This window comes from Dendrobates tinctorius, unplaced genomic scaffold (assembly GCF_039654945.1).
Source record: "Dendrobates tinctorius isolate UK_male_01 unplaced genomic scaffold, ASM3965494v1 ptg000209l, whole genome shotgun sequence".
Lineage (NCBI taxonomy): Eukaryota > Metazoa > Chordata > Amphibia > Anura > Dendrobatidae > Dendrobates > Dendrobates tinctorius.
The window spans coordinates 7,249,316-7,268,876 of record NW_027361876.1 but is presented as its reverse complement, the minus strand read 5'-3'; the positions used below and the strand labels follow the sequence as shown (position 1 = coordinate 7,268,876).

The following is a 19,561-nucleotide window of genomic DNA, read 5'->3' as shown; positions in this document are numbered from 1 at the left end:
CCGATGCTAGACCGAACGAGAGGCAGCGGAACTGATAATGGTAGATCTTGCCCCCTTTCCTCACTGCAAACCTGACATACTTTTGATGGTCTGGATGGATGGGGACATGGTAATACGCACTTTTTAAATCTAGAGTACACATTACCACCCCCTTCCCCAGGAGGGGAATTGTAGATTTTATTGATTCCATCTTGAATCTTTTGTATCTTAGCCACCTGTTATGGGGTTTGAGATTTATTATAGTTCTGGACTCTCCTGACGGCTTTTTTATTGAAAAAAGGCTCGAGTAGTGCCCTCTGCCTTCCTCTCGCGCGGGTACTGGGATGACTGCAGCCGTTGTCAGGAGGTCCTGAATGTCCCGCCACATGGGGGAGGCCGAATGGAGGTGGGGACTGGTTATCAGAAATCGGCCTGGAGGAAGGGAGTTGAACTCTATCCTGTACCCCTGCGAGATCACCTGTAGCACCCAGGGGCTGCTGGAAATTCGCTGCCACTCTCCTAGGAACCCGAGCAATCGGCCCCCTACTCTGGTGGTGTCATTTCCTTCGGGAGTTTGACCCGGTGAAGATGGAGTCTCTATTTCTGCTCCTGCTCTCTCCCCCTTTGGGGTAGCTCCATCTTCCAGTTTTCCCCTTCCCTCTGTAGTCCGTTCTTTGGTTAAAACGGGGCCTACGAAAGGGCTGATATTTTTTCCGTTTCTCTTCCGGGAAACCTTTTTTCTCGTCAGAGGCTTTTTCTAAAATATCATCGAGCACAGGCCCGAATACCTTGCCTCCCGAAAACGGGATTGAGCATAGCTTATTTTTGGATTGTACATCCCCTGACCAGCTTTTTAGCCAGATGGCTCTCCTGGCCGCGTTAGTCAGGGATTGATTCCTGGCCGTAAATCTGACGGTCTCTGCTGAGGCATCAGCTAGAAACCCGGTGGCTAATTTTAACAGGGGAAGGGATTTTAGAATAGCCTCCCTTGGGGTTCTATCTGTAAGGTGCTCTTCTAAGTCGTCTATCCACAGGTGCATTGAACGCGCTACAGACGTTGCTGCAATATTATCCCGTATGACCGCGACCGAACTTTCCCAGGCTCTCTTTAAGAGGCCGTCTGCCTTCCGGTCCATGGGCTCTTTCAGATTGGAAGAGTCCTCAAAGGGAATGACTGTCTTCTTAGACACCTTTGCAACTGGGATATCTATTTTTGGGATTTCCTCCCAGACCTTGACCTCCTCTGGGTCGAATGGTAGGCGCAGTTTAAAGTCTCTAGGGACAGTGAGTCTCTTCTCCGCCTCTTCCCATTCCTCCAGGATCATCGCTCGTATATGCGTATTTACTGGGAACACCATCGAGGCTTGCGATCGCAGCCCACCAAACATCTCGTCCTGTACCGATAGAGTCTCTGGGGGTTCCTCAATCTGCATAGTGTGTCTTACTGCACCCAGCAGTTCGTCCGTATCCCCGGACGAAAAGAGGTATGTCTTCCCCTTCTCTGTGGGTTTTCTCATCTCCTCCTCCTCTAGTCCTGATTCGGACGGGTCCTCCTCCGATGAGGAGTCCAATTCCCTTGGCCTTTTACCGGATACCTGGGGAGTCGGCTGCGGAGTCTGGGGGCATCTCAGGCCTGATACTGAAGCCTGTACCTCTTCCCTTATAATGGATCTCATGTTAGCCATGACAGTGGCTTGCTCATCCCCCACTATGCGTTTGGTGTATGCGTCACATAACGGCTTATGCCATGTGTCCTTTAGTTTTTTGGCACAAATTGGGCACTTTTTCTCCTTTTTCTTAGACTCCTTCTTCTCTGCTGGGGTCCCCTAAAATACACAGAATATGTGTGCTGTGGGGTCTGCCTATTCAGGGTCCTGCAGTAACCTTTGCAGAGGTACTCACGTGACCCTGGCCATCCGGCCCCGTCTCGGTCCTCGCCTGATCCTCCATCTCTGTGCAGGAACGGCTGTGTGGGCCCACCTGCTGCTAGGCCTGATTTGGTCACGATGTCCGACCTGCTCTGAATCCTCCTGGAGGGGCGTCGCCTGCGGCTTTCAGCTCCGGGAGCACGCGGTTCAGTTTCATTGCCCTGACTGAACCGCCACCCGGAAGTATTGCAGACGCCCTGGGCCCGTCCCCCCGGAAGTGACGCGGCCCCAGGGCGCAATCCGGCCGGCCGGAGAGACCGGAAGTGACGTGGGCCCCGCGACCTGGAAGTGGCGCCAGGGCCTGTGACGCCGCCGCTTGGAGCGGCGTGGTCCCCCGCCAAGCCGGCCTCCTCACCTCCCGGTGGTCTGCAAAGATGCCCTGCGGCGGTGACATGGCGTCGGGACCGCTTACCAGATGCGGCTCTGTAGAGGCGGCCCGGCAGAGGGACATCGAAGGCGACGCCTGAAGTCGAGAGCCCCCTCAGGGGAAGTGACTCCGGCCCCCAGGAGCAGCGCTACACTGGGTCTGCTGAGGGACCCTCAGGTGGGTGTCAGCCTGCAGAATTCTTGAGGCGGGAAGGGAAAGGCTGGGCCCCCCGATCCTCACCATCTGCTCAGAACGGTCGGCTCCCATCGTTCCTATCCGCAGTGGGACAGGAAAAACACTGGCGAGGGGAGGGTCCTTTTGAACTCTCGTGGTTTCCTGTCCCACTGTGGATAAGAAGGACGTCCTCCATCGTGCTGTCAGGTGGTGACCTGGAAAAAAAAATATAAACACAATGCACCTTTCACATATTTGAACATTATATACTGGCCACATCATGGAAGAGTGGCTGCAGAGATGAGTAAAATGTAGTTTTATTTTTCAATTTCTCTTCTCTGTTGAGTAGATATTAGCTTGTATAGTTTATATGCCAATTTCCCGTTCAGCCAAGGGGGCGCTAGCATAAATTTATCTCTGGGGGCGTATACTTTTTCCCCTGTATGATGTTGACCAATTATAAGTAGGAGGTGTAATGAAGGGGAAAAAAGAACACGCCCCAGAGAATGTCAGACTTGGCTTTTTCTGTGTGAGACATGTAGTGAAACACAACCCTACTTTCCTCACTGATCTTACTACTGTGATTACTAGCGGGGAACAGAAGTGGAGCAGTGACGTGTGTCATTACAATACAACCCTCCATTTACAGCTCTCATCCCATAGCACTTTCGGCTTTGTTCTACTCCCACACTTTCAGTGCCATGGGATAAGAAATCCAGATGCAAAGACGTTTGTAAAAACACACAACTCCGCTCCATACCCTCGCTTGTAATGACAGTAAATGTCGGCAGTAAGAACAGTGAGGAGAGCACGGCTGTGTGTCGTAACATGTCTCACACAGGAAAAGCCAGGATGAGAGAGCCAAGTGCCACAGGTTGAGAGATCCAGATGTAGAGGAGTTTGTTACTCATAACACACAACTCTGTTCTATTTCCTGCCCCTGCTTGCAATGACAGTAGGTTCCAGTACTGAGCTCAGTGAAAAGAGCAGGGCTATGTGTCGTTACATGTCTCACACAGACAGTCAGGACTGACATGTCTATGCCCATGTTCTCTATTTTCCTGTGCTTGATGCCTCCTCCTTATGTCATGGAGTAGAAAAAATAAACATCCCCATTGATACATTTCTGCAAATTGCCCCTTGGTTGAAGATTAAATTAGAATCTAAAGTTTACAAGCTTATATCTCTGCAACAGAGAGCAGAAATGAAAAATTAAAAACTAGGTTTTATTCAGCTCTGCAGCCATTATTCCCTGATGTTTGTGGTTTAATAGGCTAAAAGTGGAGAAAGGTCCTTTTTAATAAATCTACCTTTCTATTTCATACATTTCAAATCAGAAAAAAATAAAAAGTTGCTCACAACTAGCCTGTTCGACCTTCAATAATAAGACATTGTGTCAGAACAGATCCTAACTATAAGATTGTTCCATTGCTGATAGCCATAGAAATGAGCTGATCTTTGAGACAACAGGTAGATGTGTTAAATTCACTATCACCACTTCTCTCTTGTCTACACACACAGCGACATTGGCATGGTGGTCTCATTTGAGGCAGTACTGTCATTACAGTGACAATTTTAAATGGAACTTGGCAGATATCCCCGGCAAGCGTGGTCACTGTTCAGCACGATTTACTAAAAAAAGTGTAAAAAAAATAAAATTATATACATCCGCAGTGATCATTTGCCTTTCCAGCACTGTTAAACTACTCAAAACCAAGTTATCCTAAATTAGACAAGTAAAACTTAGATAATATGTAGACAAATAAATCACAAATAAGTAGACTTTACTGTGCCACTACATTATGATAAAAATTAACCAAAATATTAAACAGCACATTTTTTCCTTTTTTTTTTTTTTTTGCAAAAGGAAGCTTAAAAAAATATATGTGTGCGTGTATATTCATGTGTATAATGGTCACAAAATAAACCTGCAGCATTAAAAAAAAAAAAATCAAGTCACTAGCCCAGCAACAGATGTTACAACTGTTAAACTAATTTTTGCTGAAAACAGCTAAATTGCTTCTGGTCCTGATGTCCTAAAATCCCTGGACTTGTAATATTTAGGCCAACGTAAATGGAGAAATTTGTATGTAAGAACAGCTACAAGACCTGAAGCAGATGCAAAAAAATACAGGAACCATAATTCATGAATTAAAGAATAACTAAACCCTTGATATAAAAAAAAATGCTATTTTTTTGTCCTCTTAGTTGCAAGCAAATCAGAGGTTGTCCTGGTCCTGAGATGCAACCAACCACTCAAAAATACTCTGACAAGGGCTGCTTGGTAGTGCACCTTATATATTTACTATTCAGCTTGAGAGACAGGAGCGTGCACATAGGATAGAGTATGGATACAATGGAAAGCATAGCCTACTCCAGTCTTCCAAGCCGCACTCTTAAGAGGGGGTTTTTTGAGAGATCAGTGGGGGTCTTAAGAACAAGACCCCCACAAATGTGCTTGCAGAGGATGATTAAAAATTAACTTTTAACAGAATGTCTGTAGTTTACTTCCTAAGAATGAGTAGAAGTGACGAAACACATCATGATTCAGTTGTACAGAAAAATGAAATAAAAAGAATGCCCTTTCCCATCTGCTTGTGTAAGTACAATAAGTAAATGATTGGGTAGCAAACAAGGAAACTATTACCAGATTATTCAATTACCACCTCACCAGCTTAACATCTGAGTCACAACTTACACACAGGGAAGTTCCCAGAAGCTAGCTTCTGCAGAATGAGAAAGACAATACAAAAGACGTATTCCTACCCTGGGAAGCAGTACAGGCTTGGTCTACACAGGGACGACCATCTCAACACTTGGCTGCATATTTATTTCAATGGAGAGGGCAATTAGTGGGTTACAAGCACTTCTAAAATCGAGGGATTCCTTATACTTCTTTCTCCTTACCGCTACATACTTTTACAAGGGTTTTCCAGCACCTTAAAGAGGTTGTTAGGGGTTATAAAAGTTAAGAACCATCTAAATCCCTAGACACATGAGATAGCCGTCAGCTGAACAATCCTGTGGGCTATATCTCTCTGGAGACATATGTATGAGCAGTCAGCTGGGCAGAGCACTCCTGTGTTCTCCAAGAGAACTTATCTGAAAAGTCAGTGAAGGAAATCAACAGGCTGAACCCCACATCATCATCTGTCAGGGAAGAGTCGGGGGACCCCCAAGCACATTATTAGCATATTGTTTTAGTTTAAATGTGCATGGGGGGTCTTAAAAGGGAAACCAGCAGATCCAATAATGCTATTAAAAGGGGTTATCCAAGACTTTTTTTTTTTTAATAATGTACCCAAGAACTAACAGGTAGGTCAATTGCAACTTACCTCCCTGTTGTACACAAGGCCATTCTACCCCAGCATAGAGGAGTAACAGAGACCTCCTGCCAGGGATTAAGAAGCCTTTGCTGATGTCACATATATAGAGCGGAGGCTTCTTTTCTCCTGTCAGGGATTCAGACGCCTTTGCTGACATCAGATAGAGCGGAGGCTTCTTTTCTCCTGCCAGGGATTCAGACGCCTTTGCTGACGTCATGTACATAGAGCGAAGGCTTCTTTTCCGACCGCTCTGACTTCCAACCCCCATTCTGATTGATAGCCGGATCCCCGCTGCCTAAATAAGGGACCAAGCTGTCAATCAAAATGACTTTGGAAGTCATGCCCCGTTGTGTCAGCAGATGCAGCTGAATCCCCAGCAGGAGCCATCTGTGACCGTTCTGTGCCAGGGAAGAACAGCGCAGGACACAACAGCCAGGTAAGATGCAATTACCTGCCTGTTAGTGCTTAGACTCATTTTTTGTTTTTCCATAAAGTCCCGGATATCCCCTTTAATGCCTTTAACCTGGAGACTAACTCTACATCTGCACATTGTGAAGGTGCCTGGCCACAGTAATAAAAGTTACTGTAACTTTATTAGATTTAAATTAACTTTATTTCTCTTGGGCGCTGACGGCTGTCAGTCATGCAGGCATGGTCAGAGCAATTACAGTCACCTGCATGACTGACAGCCGACGGACATCAGGAGAAAGTAAGTTAAACTTTTTCCAGAGTACTGCAGTTACAATACAGTGGCCAGGCACCTTCATAAAGCTATTAACCTGCAGATTAACCCTATAGCTACAGGATACTAGTGTTATCGGAGATAACTGCTTCCATTTAAAGAAAAACTATCACCAGTTTACTGAGTGCAGCAGTTCTGATACAATCAGTTTTTAGATGTAACATGTAGCAGAGATCAGAAAGCTAACCATGGCCACTCCAAAGCCTTCTGTGCAGTGTCTATAGACAGTGAGCTGCTTGTGAGGGCAGGGAGCGTGTCAGACCAGGGCTCATGTGCACTGTGGTCCAAGCAGCAATAATCTCCTGAAGATAAAACATTAATTGCATGGAAACAACAGCACACAGCCTAATAAGTGATACATCCCTGAAATCTATGTCTTAGCCCTTATCTCATGCTGTCCTCAGAGTACATAGCAAAAATCCTGCTGACAGATTCCCTTTAAAGGGAATCTGTCACCCATTTTTAGCCCTATCAGCTGCCGTCACCGCCATCAGGGGCTTATCTACAGCATTCTGTAATGCTGTAGATAAGCCCCTGATGTAACCTGAAAGATAAGAAAAACACGTTAGATTATACTCACCGGGGGGCGGAGTCGGATGCGGTGGATGTCGCGGTCCGGCGCCTCCTATCTTCATATGATGATGTCCTCCTCCTCCTTGCTTCTCCCTCGGCTCCTGCGCAGGCGTATTTTATCTGCCCTGTTGAGGGCAGAGTAAAGTACTGCAGTGCGCAGGTGCTGGGAAAGGTCAGAGAGGTCCGGCGCCTGCGCACTGCAGTACTTTACTCTGCCCTCGACAGGGCAGAGAAAGAAAAGGAGCCGAGGCAGAAGAAAGAAGGAGGACGGCATCGTATGAAGATGGGAGGCGCCGGACAGAACCTCAACATCCATCGGACCGGACTGAATGCTGGGGTGAGTATAATCTCTTTTTTCTTATCTTTCAGGTTACATCGGGGGCTTATCTACAGCATTACAGAATGCTGTAGATAAGCCCCTGATGGTGGTGACGGCAGCTGATAGGGCTAAAAACGGGTGACAGATTCCCTTTAAGTTTAGGTCATCAATATCCAAGTGCGGTGTCACAACTGTTCATGGACACTACAGTTCAGCTCCTATTCACTTCGATAGGTATTCAGTCACTTGTACAGTACACTACAGTATTTCTGTGTGGCCAATATGAAAGCAGAGATGAAGGTTTCAAACTACAAGTATGTTAACATGTAGCTTTTTTTATAGAAAGAATTTGCATTTTACAGTGCCCACAAAACATATAAAATTTCGGAAATCTCACGCGCACACTTGTTTTTTTTGTTTCCTAACCGAATTGGCGCACTGCAGGATTGTTTTTCAAGCTGCAGCATGTTAATGCTTTCTGAATTTTTGCAGTGTTCTTGTCACCCTCCAAAGCAATACGAAACAGGTTGAGGCTTATGGTGAATAAAACCTAACAGTATTAAACATGTACTGTAGACAAATCACACATGTATTCCACATCCACAAAAAAGAAACTAGAAACCACAGTAGTGGCTAGATTGGCACAAATAGAGGGCAGCAGGTACATGTACTAAATATTGTAGCATTACTGACAAGACTCAGAAGCCTGGCTACAGATATAGCAGCATGTTTTGCATTTTGTCCTGTAAAATTCTGGGCACACGACCGTAGCCTGATAGACTCCGTTTGCATGAAGAGAGCCTGGCAGAGTTGCAAAAGTACCGTATTTTGTGGATTATAAGACGCACCCCAAATTTTGGAGGAGAAAAATAGAAAAACTTTTTTTAATAAAATGGTGGAGAATAATCCATGCGTCTTATTGCTTACCGGGAGTGATGGTTGCGGTGAAGCGGGGTCCCAGGGTCACTGCTGGAGGAGGCAAGAGCTTTCCCAGAGTCTATAGCACAGTAAACCAGGTAAGTGCGGGAGCTCTGGGATTTCACAAAATGTTGGCAGAGCCCCCACACCACCGAACACCTACAGTGGCGCACATCGGAACATCCCCTCACCCAGCCTGCGGAAACGCTCCACTCTTGCCTCCTCCAGCAGCGACCCTGGGACCCTGCTCCACAGCGGCCGGTAAGGTATATCTGCATTATAAGACGCAGTTCTATTTTACCAAAAAATTTCGGGGGGAAAAAGTGCGTCTTATAATCTGAAAGATACAGTAAATAAAAAATGCTGATGTGCACAGAGACGAGATATCACTAATTGATAGCGCAGATAATACCAAAGCTGAAGCATCATTTCATTTGGCTGTGAACCGAGGCGAGGCAGAAATGTGCCTTGTAAGAAGACTAGGCATCAGAATGGATGAGAAGCATGCTGCGCTACGAGGCCTGACTGAATAGGAGATGCATTTAATTGTCCGTGAAAGTCAATTATTCACAGAATGTATGCATGTAAAACACAGTATTGCTACGATACTGCTTTCCAATCCTGGAAACCAAACTGTGGAGTTTGTGCCCAGCTTAGTAATATTCCAGGGATCTGTGCCAGTGACCAAAAGAAAAGATTCTACATCTAGTGGGGAAAAAAGTATTCAGTCAGTTACCAATTGTGCAAGTTCTCGCACTTAAAAAGATGAGAAAGGCCTGTAATTGACCTCATTGGTAGACCACAACTATGAGAGCCAAAATGAGAAAACAAACCCAGAAAATCACCTTGTGTGATTTGGCAAGATTTATTTTGCAACTTACGCTGCAAAATAAGTACGGTATTTGGTCACCTAAAAGCATACAAGATTTCTGGCTCTCACAGACCTGTAACTTCTTTAAGAGGCTTCCCTGTCCTCCACTCATTACCTGTAGTAATGGCACCTGTTTGACTGTGTTATCAGTATAAAAGACACCTGCCCACAACCTCAGTCACACTCCAAACTCCACTATGGTGAAGACCAAAGAGCTGTCGAAGGGCACTAGAAACAAAATTGTAGCCCTGCACCAGGCTGGGACGACTGAATCTGCAATAGGCAAGCAGCTTGGTGTGATGAAATCAACTGTGTGAGCAATAATAACAAAATGGAAGACATACATTGGGGGAAATAAGTATTTGATCCCTTGCCGATTTTGTAAGTTTGCCCACTGACAAAAGACATGAACAGTCTATAATTTTAAGGGTAGGTTAATTTTAACATTGAGAAATAGAAAATCAAAAATAAAATACAGAAAATCACATTGTATAAATTATATACATTTATCTGCAATTTGCAGTGAGAAATAAGTATTTGATCTCTCTGGCAAACAAAACCCTTGTTGGCAAGCACAGCCGTCAGATGTTTTTTGAAGTTGAGGTTTGCGCACAGGTCAGGAGGAATTTTGGTCCACTCCTCTTTGCAGATCATCTCTAAATCATTAAGATTATGAGGCTGTCGCTTGGCAACTCGGAGCTTCAACTCCCTCCATAAGTTTTCTATGGGATTAAGGTCTGGAGACTGGCTGGGCTACTCCATGACATTAATTTGCTTCTTTTTGAGCCACTCCTTTGTTGCCTTGGCAGTATATTTTGGGTCATCGTCTTGCTGAAAGACCCAGCCACGACCCATTTTTAATGTCCTGGCGGAGGGAAAGAGGATGTCACAGAATTTTACGGCACATGGCTCCATCCATTCTCGCACTGACGCGGTGAAGTAGTCCTGTGCCCTTAGAGAAACACCCCCAAAACATAATGTTTCCACCTCCATGCTTGACAGTGGGGACGGTGTTCTTTGGGTCATAGGCAGTAATTCTCTACCTCCAAACACGGAGAATTGAGTTAAAGCCAAAGAGATCAATTTTTGTCTCATCTGACCACAGCACCGTCTCCCAATCACTCACAGAATCATCCAGGTGTTCATTGGCAAACTTAAGACAGGCCTGCACATGTGCCTTCTTGAGCAGAGGGACCATGTGGGCACTGCAGGATTTTAAACCTTTATGGCGTAATCTGCTACCAATGGTTTTCTTTGTGACTGTGGTCCCAGCTGCATTACGATCATTAGCAAGTTCCTTCTGTGTAGTTTTAGGCTTATCTCTCACCTTCCTCATGATCAAGGATAGCCCACGAGGTGAGATTTTGCATGGTGCCCCAGATCGATGTCGATTGAAAGTCATTTTGTATTTCTTCCATTTTCTTGTCTCCTCCTCACCCTTAAGTACTGTCACACTTAGTGATGTACCAGCGATCCCGACCAGCGATATGACGCGGTCAGGATCGCTGATACATCGCTAAGTGGTCGCTAGTGAGCTGCCAAACAGGCAGATCTCACCAGCGACATCGCTGGGGACGGGGGTCGCTACTTACCTGTCACACTAGGCGATCCTGCGTCCTCCCGCCCGGCTCCACAGGATTGCCGCAGGAAGCTGACGACGAGAAGCGGTCCTGAATGTTCTCGCGCGATCAGCGATAACCAGCGGGGGAGCGGGTCGCTGGTAAGTATCAGACTCAGCGATATCGCTAGCAATATCGCTATAACGTCACAAGTTATAGCGATATTGCTAGCGATATCGCTTAGTGTGACAGTACCTTTACTTATGGTTTTATAGCCCATTCCAGCTTTGAGCAGGTCTATGATCTTGTCCCTGACATCCTTACAAAGCTCTTTGGTCTTGCCCATGTTGTAGAGGTTAGTCTGACTGATTGAGTCTGTGCACAAGAGTCTTTTATAAAGGTGACTATGTAAAACAACTGTCTTTAAAGCAGGTAACAAGTTGATTAGGAGCGTCTAACTGGTCTGTAGGAGCTAGAACTCTTAATGGTTGGTAGGGGGATCAAATACTTATATCTCACTGCAAAATGCAAATAAATTTATATAAGTTATACAATGTGATTTTCTGGATTTTATTTTTGATATTCTATCAATGATAAAATTAACCTATCCTTAAAATTACAGACTGTTCATGTCTTTGTCAGTGGGTAAACTTACAAAATCAGCAAGAAATCAAATACTTATTTCCCTCACTGAACAAAACCACTGATAATCTCCCTCGATCTGGGGCTCCACGCAAGATCTCACCCCGTCGGGTCAAAATGATCACAAGAATGGTGAGAAAAATCCCAGAACCACACGGGGAGACCTAGTGAATGACCTGCAAAGAGCTAGGACCACCGTAACAAAACCTACCATCAGTAACACACTACGTCGCCAAGGACTCAGATCCTGCAGTGCCAGACGTGTCCCCCTGCTTAAGTCAGTACATGTCCGGGCACATCTGAAGTTTGCTAGAGAGCATTTGGATTATCCAGAAGAGTATTGGGAGAATGTCATATGACCTGATGAAACCAAAGTAGAACTGTTTGGTAGAAACAAAACTTGTGTTTGGAGGAGATAGAATGCCAAGTTGGATCCAAAGAACACCATACCTACTGTGAAGCATGGGGGTGGCAACATCATGCTTTGGAGCAGTTTCTCTGCAACGGGACCAGGACGACTGATCCGTGTACATGAAAGAATCAATAGGGTCATGTGTTGTGAGATTTTGAGTGCAAACCTCTATCAGCAAGGGCATGGAAGATGAAACATGGATGGGTCTATCAGTATGATAATGATCCCATGAACACTGCCAGGGCAACGAAGGAGTGGTTTCGGAGGAAGCATATGAAGGTTCTGGAGTGGCCTAGCCAGTCTCCAGATCTCAAACCCATAGAAAACCTTTGGAGGGATTTGAAAGTCCGTGTTGCCCAGCGACAGGCCCAAAACATCACTGCTCTAGAGGAGATCTGCATGGAGGAATGGAACAACATACCACCAACAGTGTGTGCCAACCTTGTGAAGACTTACAGAAAACGTTTGATCTCTGTCATTGTCAAAGTTTTGCTGTAGAAGAGATGGAACTTAAATTAGAGAAAGCACGCTTAGAAGACCAAGAGAGAAGGTCACGCATAGAAAGAGAAGACCAAGAGCGAAGGTCACGCATAGAAAGAGAAGACCAAGAGAGAAAGTCACGCATAGAAAGAGAGGAGCAAGAGAGGTTATGCTAAGAAAGTGATGAGCAAGAGAGAAAGACGCAGTTAGAGAAGGCACGCGTGAATGCCGCCTTAGAGAGCCTAGCAGCAAAAAGAGAGGCTGCTGCAGCACTAGCCGAAGCAGAATCACTAGAAGCCGAGCACAACCCTGAGCTGCATAGCCGAAGCAGTACGTCAAGCCTGAAGTTGTCACTGCAAGATTCGCCACAACACACAACGCAGTATGTTAATAAACTTCCTGATCCAAACTATAACCAAGAACACGACACATCCAGTGAAGCGAGCGAGAGTCATCTTGAGGCTCAGCTCCAGAAAAACGTGGAGCAAAAAAAATTCTGCTAATGACTACCTTGCCCCTCACCAGGTAACCAACGTGAATCACCTTGCTGACACACCACAAGTCAGACCGAAGCAATATGACACAGGCTGGTGCCACCCTGAGGATACTAACAGGTATGAACGCACCTCACATCACTTATCAGTGAGACCCATCACCAGTATACTCTGCTGACAACCGGTTCACAACAGAATTTGCCAAGTTCTTCACACGACGTGATCTGGTTGCCAAGGGACTCGTGAAATTCACTGACCACGCTGAATGTTACAGAGCTTGGAAAGCTTCCTTCCAAAATGTCACTAGAGACTTGGGGCTACAACACAGGGAAGAGATAGACCTCTTAGGCTGGTTTCACATTAGCGCTTTTTAAGCGCACGCACGGCTGGGGGTAGCTCCGCCCCCGAGCCGGCTCTCTGCCCGGCGTGCCCGCCCCTTGCTTGTAGCGCCGCCTCCTAGCGCACAGCGGCGCCTGCGATCGGCGGCCTTCCCTATCTTTAGCATAGGGTGCGCAGATCGTGCGCAGGCCGTGCGCTAGTTGCGCTTTGACCTGCGCTGCGCACTTTTGACGGTGCGCCGTGCGCGCCAAAATCAAACTTTTCGGATTTTGGCGCGCACGGCGCACCGTCAAAAGTGCGCAGCGCAGGTCAAAGCGCAACTAGCGCACGGCCTGCGCACGATCTGCGCACCCTATGCTAAAGATAGGGTGCGCCGATCGCAGGCGCCGCTGTGCGCTAGGAGGCGGCGCTACAAGCAAGGGGCGGGCACGCCGGGCAGAGAGCCGGCTCGGGGGCGGAGCTACCCCCTGCCGTGCGTGCGCTTAAAAAGCGCTAATGTGAAACCAGCCTTAGTCAAATACCTGGGAGAAGAGTCAGTCAAACACACAGTAAGGATCAGAGACATTAATATAAACCACTCTCAAATTGGCCTTAAAGAGATCTGGAAGAGGCTAGATGAGTGTCACGGCTCAGCAGAGGTAATAGAGAGCCTTGTTCAAAAGAATCGATGACTTTCCTAACATATCTAAACAGCGTCTCCAGAAACTTAGAGAACTAGTTGACCTGCTAAAGGAAGTCCTAGTTGCCAAATGTGAAGATGACCTACAAGAACTTGCATTCCTTGACACAGCTAAAGGTGTTAACCCTATAGTCCAAAAGTTGCCCTACAATCTACAGGAGAGGTGGCTCACACGTGGTTCCACGTACAAATACAAACACAGCGTTTCATTCCCTCCCTTCTCCATTTTTGTAGATTTTATACAAGAACAAGCGACAATCAGAAATGATCCCAGCTTTAACTTTGCAATGTCATATGACACACCGTCACCAGCTGCAAATCCACGCAGAACATCTGTGGAAGTGCACAAGACTTGCGTTTCTTCTCCAAGTTCCAATTACAGGTCTGCTGGCGGCTCTCAAACAGAGACAAAGGTACAAGACCCTGACAAGCAGTGCCCGCTCCATCAGAAGCCTCATCTCCTGAAATTCAGAGTCTTTAGGGGGAAATCTATGCCAGATCGCAGAAGCTTCCTGAAAGAGAACGGTATCTGCTACAAGTGCTGCTCATCCACCACTCATTTCGCCAAGGATTGTAAGGTCAGTGTAAAATGCACAGAATGTGGCACCACAGATCATAACACTGCCCTACACCCTGGCCCAGCTCCATGGAGTGCACAAAACACTCCAGCTGACAGTGAGCATGCCGGCAGGAAAGGAGCACTAATACAGCTACGCCAGAGATCACTTCACAATGTACTGAAGTCTGTAAAGGGATAATAGACAGTAGATCCTGTTCAAAAATATACCTCGTCAGAGTGTACCCAAAGGGTCATAGAGACAAAGCTGTGAGACTGTATGCTATCTTGGATGATCAAAGTAATCGATCCTTGGCTAGAGCAACATTCTTTAACCTATTCAACATCAAAGGGCCAAGCACCCCATACTCACTAAAGACATGTGCAGGTACTGTGACAACAGCAGGTTTAGAAAAGCCACTGACTACCAAACCGAGTCCTTAGACGAACGATTCTGCCTACCACTAACTACAATCATAGAGTGTAATCAGATCCCAGACAACAGATCTGAAATTCCTACACCAGATGTGGCAATCCATCATGCTCACTTAAAACGCATAGCACACCTTATACTGGAACTCAACCATCAGGCTCAGATAATATTGCTATTGGGAAGAGATATCCTACAGGTTCATAAAGTGAAAAGTCACATCAATGGACTCCACAATGCTCCCTATGCCCAAAGGCTAGACCTAGGATGGGTCATAATAGGAAACGTATGCTTGGGTCATATGCACGCCCCATCTTCTGTGACAAGCATGTTAACAAATACATTGGAGAAAGGACACACATCTCTGTTTCAACCTTGCAACAACGAGTTCCATGTCATGGAACTACCCCACAGCATCCAACTACCCAATCATTTAATAGATTTTACTCATGACAACAGTATGGTGTCAGGAAGCTATGAGGATCAGTAGGGGTTGCACAGTCTTCCAGAGAACTAAGCAAGACAACCAAGTAGCAATGTCGGTACAGGACAAGTTGTTCTTAGAGGTAATGGACAAGGGACTCGTAAAAGATGAGACCAACAGCTGGGTTGCAGCTCTTCCCTTCAGAACCCACAGACCACGTCTACCAAACAACAGAAATCAAGCATTGAAACGTTTCTCCTCTCTTAAACATAATCTGCAAAAGAAACCGGAGATGAAAGATCACTTTTTCTCCTACATGTCAAAGATTTTTGAAAACTGTCATGCAGAGCTAGCTCCCACTCTCAAAGACTCTGAAGAATGCTGGGCCAGATTAGAGTGGCATTTGACTCCAGTGCTAAGCTTGATGATGTCTCTCTGAATGATGATCTACTGACAGGACCAGACCTCAATAACAAACTGCTAGGAGTACTTATGCGCTTCCGTAAGGATTCCATTGCCTTCATCGCTGACATCCAGCAAATGTTCCATTGTTTCCTTGCGAGAGAGAGAGAGACAGGAACTTCCTAAGATTCTTCTGGTACAGAGACAATGATCCTACTAAAGAGGTCACAGAGTATCGCATGAGAGTGCACATCTTTGGCAATAGTCCTTCACCTGCAGTCGCCATCTATGGACTCAAAAGGTCAGCTCTAGAAGGAGAAACAGAATACGGATCAGATGTCAGACAATTAATAGAAAAAGACTTATGTTGACAACTGTCTGAAAGCCATGCCTTCAAATGAGACTGCCATCAGTCTTCTCAGGAGAGTCCAAGAGATGCTTGCTTGCTCTAACCTCAGGTTTCACAAAATAGCCTCAAACAGCCAAGAACTCATGAAAGCATTCCCTTCACAAGACTTGTGTAACGGTCTCAAGAGACCTGGACCTGGGGTCAGACTCCACACCAATGCAACGCAGCCTCGGGCTTCTCTGGAATCTACAGTCAGACACTTTTACATTTCAGGTCAGCCAGGAAGAAAAGCCTTTCACACGCAGAGGTGTCCTGTCTACCATCAACAGCCTGTACGATCCCTTGGGTTTCGCAGCACCTGTTACTATACAAGGCGAAGCCTTACTAAGAGACTTAACTAAGGAAACATCTGACTGGGATGCACCTCTGCCACCTGACAAGAGAACCCAGTGGGAAGTATGGAAGAACTCTTTAGCAGCCCTCTTCAACCTGAATGTTCCAAGACCATACACCCCTGTGCTGGCTACAGAAATACAAAGCCAAAGACTGTACGTATTTGCAGATGCTTCTGTCAAAGCAATTGATGCTGTTGCCTATCTCAAAACTGTGGACTCCAAATGTCAGAGCCACATTGGATTCGTTATGGGGAAGGCCAAACTTGTTCCACAGCTAGAGCACACTATACCCAGGTTAGCGCTTTGTGCTGCAGTCTTAGCTGTTGAGTTAGCAGAGTTCATCGCATCCGAGATGGACATCGACCTGACACAAGCAAAGTTCTACTCAGACAGCAAAGTAGTCCTTGGATACATCCACAATGAAACAAGACGATTCTACGTTTATGTCAACAACAGAGTGCTACGAATTAGGAGATCAGTTCATCCAAATCAGTGGCATTACATTCCCATGGACCTAAACCCTGCAGATCACGCAACGAGAGCGGTTGACGCAAGTCGACTAGGAAGCACAACATGGCTCTCAGGACCAAAACTATTATACACTGAGGAACATTTTCCAGACACCTTTGAACTAGTGAGAGAGGACTCAGATGCTGGAATCTGCCCTCAGTTGTCTACACTTCATACACTGACTCCAGCTACTCTCCTCACCCAGAAAACAGGACTATCCAGTGCCCCTCCAGGAGGTTTTGATGCTAAGGACCTCTACAAGCGCCAATGGAGACAGGTACAAAGTCTTGCAAATACTTTCTGGGACAGGTGGCACAAACAATATTTGTCTACCCTGCAGCCACGTACGAAGTGGCAATCTACTAGGCTCAATCTAAGGATTGGTGACCTCGTCCTTGTGAAAGACTGTCAGGCCCATCGGAACCAGTGGCCACTTGGTCTAGTGACCACAACATTCCTGAGTAAGGATGGCAACGTCCACAAAGTCAAACTGAGGATGGCCAAAGGGATTAAACTTAAGACATTCTCCAGCCAAGTAACTGAGCTGGTCCTATTGTCTACAAAGAAAAAGAATAGTGACATCCGTTTGATGCCAAACAGGGAGTGTTCTGTCTCCAACATTTAATTCAACATCTGATTTTTTCTGCTTATTAATGTTTACAGTGTTTTTTGGCTCCATCTAGTGACCAGAATCATAACTGTAATGTTATTTTGTGTTTTACTTTCATTTTGCCATTCCCTCCATTTGCAATGCATTCTGGTAAGGCTGCAATGCACTCTGGTAGCCTTTTGCAAAGGTTTATGGTTAGTTCAGCCCCCATTTTCCCTCCAATCCACCATTTTCCTTCTGCCTGCATTCAGGAAGCATCTCATTTCTCTTCTCCCCTTGTGACAGCATCGCTGGTATGTACTTATGTTTCCTGTATCCAATTCCTGTCTCATATTAGCCTGCTTAGTTAGCTCCCTTGGTTAGCTATTAGTGCAGATGATGTATGTTATGTATATTATGTATTCCTATGTACCCTGCATTGACTGAGTGTATTTATATGTTTGTTTGTAGTTTCACCGCGCCAATATACCATCAAGTTCAATAAAGCACAGATTCAACCTAAAGTCTCCTTATTGGACCCCGGTATAGCGGTTTAGCTGCCTGTATAAGCTACATGAATTCTGCTTCATTTAATGAGGACAGAACAGTGTTCTTTGGATGCAACTCAGCATTGTCTCCTCCAAACACTACAAGTTATGTTTCTACCAAACAGTCCTACTTTGGTTTCATCAGAACTTATGACATTCTCCCAATACTCTTCTGGATGATCCAAAATGCTCTCTAGCAAATTTAAGACAGGCCCAGACACGTACTGGCTTAAGCAGGGGGACACATCTGGCACTGCAGGATCGAAGTCCCTTGCGGTGTAGGGTATTACTGATGGTAGCCTTTGTTACAGTGGTCACAGCTCTATGCATGTCATTCACTAGGTCCCCTGTGTGGTTCTGGGATTTTGGCTCACCGTTCTTGTGATCATTTTGACCACACGGGGTGAGATCTTGCGTGGACCCCCAGATCAAGGGAGATTATCAGTGGTCTTGTATGTCTTCCATTTTATTATTATTGCTCCCACAGTTGACTTCACCACACCAGGCTGCTTGCCTATTGCAGATTCAGTCTTCCCAGCCTGGTGCAGGGCTACAATTTTGTTTTTGCTGTCCTTCGACAGCTCTTTGGTCTTCAACATAGCGGAGTTTGGAGTGTGACTGTTTGAGGTAGTGGACAGGTATCTTTCGTACTGATAAGTTCAAACAGGTGCCATTACTACAGGTAATGAGTGGAGGACAGAGGAGCCTCTTAAAGAATGAGTTACAGGTCTATGAGAGCCAGAAATCTCTGCATGTTTTTAGGTGACTAAGTACTTGTTTTCCACCATAATTTTAAAAATAAATCTTGCCAAATCAGACAAGGTGATTTTCTGGATTTGTTTTCTCATTTTGACTCTCATAGTTGTGGTCTACCTATGATGTCAATTACAGGTCTCTCATCTTTTTAAGTGGGAAAACTTGTACATTTGGTGGCTGATTAAATACTTCCCCCCCCCCCCCCCACTATAGATGGAAAGCTCAGGTCAATACGGATATATAATACAAGAAAGGCATATTTAATAATAGAGCGTGTCAAGCTACATTTTGCAAGGTTTGAGGTCTTTGAGTCTTTAACCATTGACCCTGAAGTAACACAATAGTTAACTTTGTTTTCCTCTTTCCTTTTTCTGTGCATTATTTTTACTGCCATCAGTGTCAGGATAGAGATCAAGCACCTAGTACTCTCTGGCCTTTTTCTTGTGGGACTCTATTAATCAGTCTAGATATCTTATTTAGCCTGACAGTTTAATGCATCTATTTCATTTCGTACATTTTTCCAGGTTGTAACAAAATGTTTTTATACATGATCGCTTATCCAAATGCATACATGGTTTGTACTAATTTATTGCTGTTTCTTGCAACATGGTAAATAAAACAAAGTAAAAAAAGTATCAAACACTATTTCACTCCAAACCCTGAGGAGACAATCACACGCTGCAATGCGTCACCGAAACAAAATGATCTGCAATAGATTCAGAGAACAAAAAGAGCCACAGAAAACCCACCATATCTAAGGAAAGCTGCAACATGCAGAGCTGGAGAAATAGTTTTGGCTT

General features: G+C 45.5%; 1 protein-coding gene across 2 annotated transcripts in view; it reads right to left on the bottom strand.

The window, feature by feature from the left end:
• EEA1 (early endosome antigen 1) overlaps positions 1-19,561 on the bottom strand; it is a 278,411-nt gene that overhangs the window by 201,678 nt on the left and 57,172 nt on the right. The gene's annotated exons all lie outside the window — the stretch shown is intronic.